This window comes from Phyllopteryx taeniolatus, chromosome 21 (assembly GCF_024500385.1).
Source record: "Phyllopteryx taeniolatus isolate TA_2022b chromosome 21, UOR_Ptae_1.2, whole genome shotgun sequence".
NCBI classification, from domain to species: Eukaryota; Metazoa; Chordata; class Actinopteri; order Syngnathiformes; family Syngnathidae; genus Phyllopteryx; species Phyllopteryx taeniolatus.
In genome coordinates, this window is record NC_084522.1 from 17028083 (window position 1) to 17034238 (window position 6156).

The following is a 6156-nucleotide window of genomic DNA, read 5'->3' on the forward strand; positions in this document are numbered from 1 at the left end:
ACTGTGAGGCAGATGTGCTAACCAGTCGGTCACTGTGCCAGCCATCGCTTTTCAGGAATTAAGAAAAAAAACAACTCCATGTTAACATTGCATTGTCAAAGAGAACAAGCCATTTTCAGCACTTTAGATTGCTCAATAATTTGTAAAAAAAATAATAATAATAATAATTTAAAAAAAAGACATTCTACAATCCCTCCTGGAAGCTGTCACCTTATCGTGGTGGAGGGCTTTGTGTGTCCCAATGATCCCAGGAGCTAATTTGTCTGGGGCTTCACGCCACTGGTTGGGTCACCCATGGCAAACAGGTCCTATATGAGGGGCCAGACAAAGCTAAAAGGCTAAAAGACCCCTATGATGAGAAATATTGATGGATCGAGGTGTCCCTTGCCCGGACGCAGGTCACCGGGGGCCCCCTCTGGAGCCAAGCCAGGAGGTGGGACTCGAGGGCGAGGACCTGGTGTCCCTGCTGAAGCTACTGCCCCCACGACCCGACCTCGGATTAGCGGTAGAAAATGGATGGATGGCACTTTATTGTATAAAAACAATAAAAGAGAATTGATTGGTTTCATAAAGTGTAATCCGCTAACATCACTTAACCAAACCCGGAAAACGGGACAGCTGACCACCTGTGTCTGCTATGCTAACGAACATGACTATGGTTTGATTACATGATTGTTTAAAGCCGAACTTGCTAAAATAAAATTTTCTTTATGGCTCGTGTCTAACGACAAAACTTAAATGCATGTATCATAATAATACAAATATAATTTGATATATGTAACAAACACAAAGCCTCAACATCAAATGTCAACTTTGGTGGATCTGTGGTGACATTTTGTGTTAAAAAGAAGACCTTGTAGACATTTAAAGTCCCTACAGTTGCGCTGTCACGGCCCGAGCCAATGTAGCGCCGAGGTGAGATTTTATATGGCGCCCCCCCTCCATCAATGATTTAAAGAAGCTTTCAAAAAATTCAAATACCAATAGTTTTAGGATTGCCTTTAACTTTTAAGATAACATGCCACACAATTTTAAATATAAAATAGAACATTGTCTTCATTTGATTCCTTATCGTTACTGCCAAACAAATAATGCGAGTAACGGCTGTTACGACAGCTCACGGGACAAACCAAAAGGGGCAACAACTTGACCTGTCATTCTCCCATTCCCCCCTTTTTTCCTTCTTCTTCCATGTGTTCTGGACAGTTTTGGTCATTTGGACATTGGCAGAGTTCTCTGGGGTGACGTCAATAAATTTGCCCCTCCCCAATCAGCAATCAGCCAGAGGAGGGAGTATTTGCTGTTATAATTTGTAATCATACTAATTGGGCATTTCTTGACATTTGAATCTATGTTTTTCCATGTTAAAAGTTAGTTATTGCAAATAAGTGCCGCTTCCCCACTTGAAAGCGATGGATTCAGCGATGGAAGATTTCATCTGGATTTTAACTCAATGACCAAGAAACATTTTCCTTTTGTCTCATTTTAATTTTGCATTGAGTAGTTTGACAGATCCTCAAGAGGTTTCATTCCCTACATTTGTCTCGAGCAATGAGGTGCTTGTAAGTGCATTGGCATCTGCATTTTAATTATATTTAGGATTTTGATAAATATCTACAACAATAAACACAACAATAAAATATGTTATTGTGAAAAAGTAGTTATGAGAGAGAGAGATCCATCCATCCATCCATTTTCTGAGCCGCTTCGCCTCACTAGGGTCGCGGGCGTGCTGGAGCCTATCCCAGCTATCATCGGGCAGGAGGCGGGGGACACCCTGAACTGGTTGCCAGCAAACTGCAGGGCACATACAAACAAACAACCATTCACACTCACATTCACACCTACGGGCAATTTAGAGTTGTCAATCAACCTAAGAGAGAGAGATATTACATAAATTTGTAATTTCTATGTCACGTTGTAGTCTTAGATTTTACTCATTTTTTCAATTTTCTCCACAGCAAATGAGGCCACTGTTATTTTAACTTTTTTGTTTAACATTAAATAATTCATCTTTTGCTTCCTTCTAACCCTAAGTTCTTTTACACAAGATTATTATTGTACAGCTGTGATTATGCATTACTAATAAAAAGAGAGTCATCGTTACACATGCCCAAGTAATTATTTGTTCAAATTGGTCACTTAATTACAGCAGAAGCAGCACTCACGGTTCGGCTCCAGCACGCCAGCGATCCCAGTGAGGATAAGCGGTACAGAAAATGGATGGCTCCAGCCATCCAGCCATTTTCTTCCACTTGTCCGAGGTCGGGTTGCGGGGGCAGTAGCTTGAGCAGGAAAGCACAGACTTCCCTCTCCCCAGCCACTTCCTCCAGCTCTTCCGACGGGATCATGACGCATTCCCAGGCCAGCCGAGAGATGTCGTCTCTCCAGGGTGTTCTGGGTCATCCCCGGGGTGTCCTCCCGGTGGGACGTGCCCGGAACGCCTCACCAGGGAGGCGTCCAGGAGGCATCCTAAACAGATGCCCGAGCCACCTCATCTGGCTCCTCTCAATGCGGAGGAGAAGCGGCTCTACTGTGAACCCCTCCCGGATGACCGAGTTTCTCACCCTATCTGTAAGGGAGAGCCCCTTACCCCTGCCGAGGAAACTAATTTCGGCCGCTTGTATCCGGATCTTGTTCTTTTTTAAATTTTCAAACTGCATAATGTTGAAATGGCTTCTAATAATTTAAAATAAACTTTTTAATGGAAAAAAAAAAACGGTCTCGTGTTTAATGAACACTCAGACCTACGACATGTTTTAATGTCGGTCATTATAGCGGTACTGGGAGAGCTAAGTATTGTTTTTGTTATGTTTTTTTTAAAGGTGGTACTTGGTGTAAAAAGTTCAGGAACCACATATTAGGTTAATTCTGAACACCAAAAATCTCGAAATTTTTCTGTGAGGAGCATATGTATAGAGTACATAGGAGGGGGGAGGAAATCTTAGCTGAATTTCTATCGAAGAGGTCTTTCCCTGTGTGGGCATGTTTACCTGTAAGAGATACACAAACACGCAACACCAATTTCATATTGGAACAAGCGGCACAAATAAAGGCGAACGCTGCTGGTTTTCTGGTGAAATATACTTTAAGTTCAATAACTTTATCTTCGTTACCATTTACTGAAACCATTTTTGTACATGGGCTAGCAGTAACTGATATTTAAACTATACAGCGACAACTAAAAAACATTAAAAACTTATTTTCCATGTATGTACAATATCCAACATTTACCTGCATTAGCTTGCGCTTTGAAAAACGCACAAAAAAAACGCCTTCGCGGGAGAATGCCAAACACTTCCGGATACAGAAAACGTGACGTGATGACGTTAATTCATACGTCACATACTTCCGGTCAAGTAACACAACAGCGCCACCTGCGGGCTAATGGCAGACCTTCAGGGGCTCGCGCGACTGTACTGCACTTCGGTTCTGTTGTAAAAGAAATGCGCTTTATGGATATTATTTTTCTAAAAGAGGTCATACAAAAGAGCAATAATCGTCAATAAATATTTGATTAAGTGTGTCAAAAATGGCAATAAATGAATTCAAACTTTCTTTAAATAATCTGTTTGAAATTTTATTTAGATGCGCTACGCTCCAGGAGAGTGGAAAGTGGTTTGAAGACAGGATTTGAATATTAACATGTCACAAGGGTCAGAGGTCATCCATCATGGCCAGCAGGTCATCTTGTTGTTACTGTTCACATCATCTGGCATCTCCTCTTGTTCTGCAAAAAGGGCGGCGATTTGAGCCAGCTGAGTTGCTGAATGTTCATCCTGAAATATAAAACATTTCAGTCACGCCGCAGTTCCAGAAACACGCGATGGACGTGCGCGTTTACCTGCAGGGCTTGTATATTTATCACTCCAAATGACTCACCAGCTACACTGGAAGCTCCTCTATTGAACAAAATAAGTTACAAATGAAACACCCACATCATGGTAAAAATGATAAGGTTGATCTGAAAGCCAATTTGAGAACCGGACACGTTCTCAATCTCAACAGATGGGCCAGTAGATTGAGCTCTTCTTTAGCCAAAGGGTTGGGAGCGGTTTCTGTCTGTGGCATGGAGATAAAAACTTATAGCAGAAAGATGTGTCGAAAGAGCGTATGTTGCACACAGGTGTCAAATTTAAGGCCCATGGGGCGGATCTGGCCCTCCCTGTATGAAAGCTTGACACAATTTTTCCTTGACTTTTTTTTCTTTTCAAAACTAGCCATACAAATAATATTTATCAAAGGCAGGAGCAATTATGTTCTATAATATGATGGGATGATTATTAGAGTTCCCACACAAAATGTTCATGTCACTACAACCACAATTCCAATGAAGTTGGGACGTTGTGTTAAACATAAATAAAAACAGAATACAATGATTTGCAAATCATTTTCAACCTATATTTAATTGAATACACTACAAAGATAAGATATTTAATGTTCAAACCGATAAACTTTATTGTTTTTAGCAAATAATCATTCACTCAGAATTTTATGGCTGCAACACGTTCCAAAAAAGCTGCAACAGGGTCATGTTTACCACTGTCTTACATCACCTTTTCTTTTAACAACATTCAATAAACGTTTGGGAAGTGAGGACACTAATTATTGAAGCTTTGTAGGTGGAATTCTTTCCCATTCTTGCTTGATGTACAGCTTCAGCTGTTCAACGGTCTGGGGTCTCCGTTGTCGTATTTTACGCTTCATAATGCGCTGCACATTTTCAATGGGAGACAGGTCTGGACTGCAGGCAGGCCAGTCGAGTACCCGCACTCTTTTACTTCGAAGTCACGCTGTTGTAACACATGCAGAATGTGGTTTGGCATCGTCTTGCTGAAATAAGCAGGGGCGTCCAAGAAAAAGACGTTGCTTGGATGGCAGCATATGTTTCTCCAAAACCTGTATGTACCTTTCAGCATTAATGGTGGCTTCACAGATGTGTAACTTCCCCATGCCATTGGCACTAACACAGCCCCATACCATCACAGATGCTGGCTTTTTGAACTTTGTGTCCATAACAGTCCGGATGGTTCTTTTCCTCTTTGGCCTGGAGGACACGACGACCACAATTTCCAAAACCAATTTGAAATGTGGACTCGTTGGACAGAACACCTTTGCACTTTTGCACTTTGCATCAGTCCATCTCAGATGAGCTCGGGCCCAGAGAAGCCGGCGGCGTTTCTGGGTGTTGTTGATAAATGGCTTTTGCTTTGCACAATCGAGTTTCAAGTTGCACTTACGGATGTAGCGCCGAACTGTATTTACTGACATTGGTTTTCTGAAGTGTTCCTGAGCCCATGTGGTGATATCCTTTACACATTGATGTCGGTTTTTGATGCAGTGCCGCCTGAGGGATCAAAGGTCACGGGCATTCAACGTTGGTTTTCAGCCTTGCCACTGACATGCAGTGATTTCTCCAGATTCTCTGAATCTTTTGATGGTATTATGGACCGTAGATGATGAAATCCCTAAATGACTTGCAATTGGACGTTGAGGAACGTTAATGTCAGGTTCAAACAACCGAGAACATTTAATAAACAATAAACAAGGAAGGAAGACAAGAGACTGGTTCTTTTTACTCACGAGTTGAACGGACAGAGTTGTACGCAGTTACAACCTCCTACCGCTCTGAGCACACTCTGCCGAGCCCTCTCTTTTTATTTCCTTAGGGTGATTCCTAGTTACACAGCTGTTGCTGCTGCTATCTTGAGACAAGGGCACACACAGTAGCAACGTGAAACAATCACAGATATGACTCATTGTGCAGATGATAATGCAGATGTGTTCTTCTTCGGTGCTGATATTTCAACCTTCGACCGCAAAATGTTCCAGCCGCTATCTTTTGATAAGAGCACAGTTCTTTTTCACAGACAACTTCAACTTACATGATACAATCAACATTATACTGATGAATAAATGCTTTGCAATAGGATTAGAGTAAACACGAGATAACTTATGTACATTTATTCTCACATTTCCCTCCTGTTTATCACATATTTACTCAAATTCTCACATCACCTTACCTCAGTCACTTCAGTTAGATTTTCGACTGGAGGATCATTTTGATGAAAACAAATACATTTACACTCAGAGGCGATGTTAATCTTTATTCATAGTCACCTGGATCTCGAAACAAATCAGGCAGTTCATAATGCA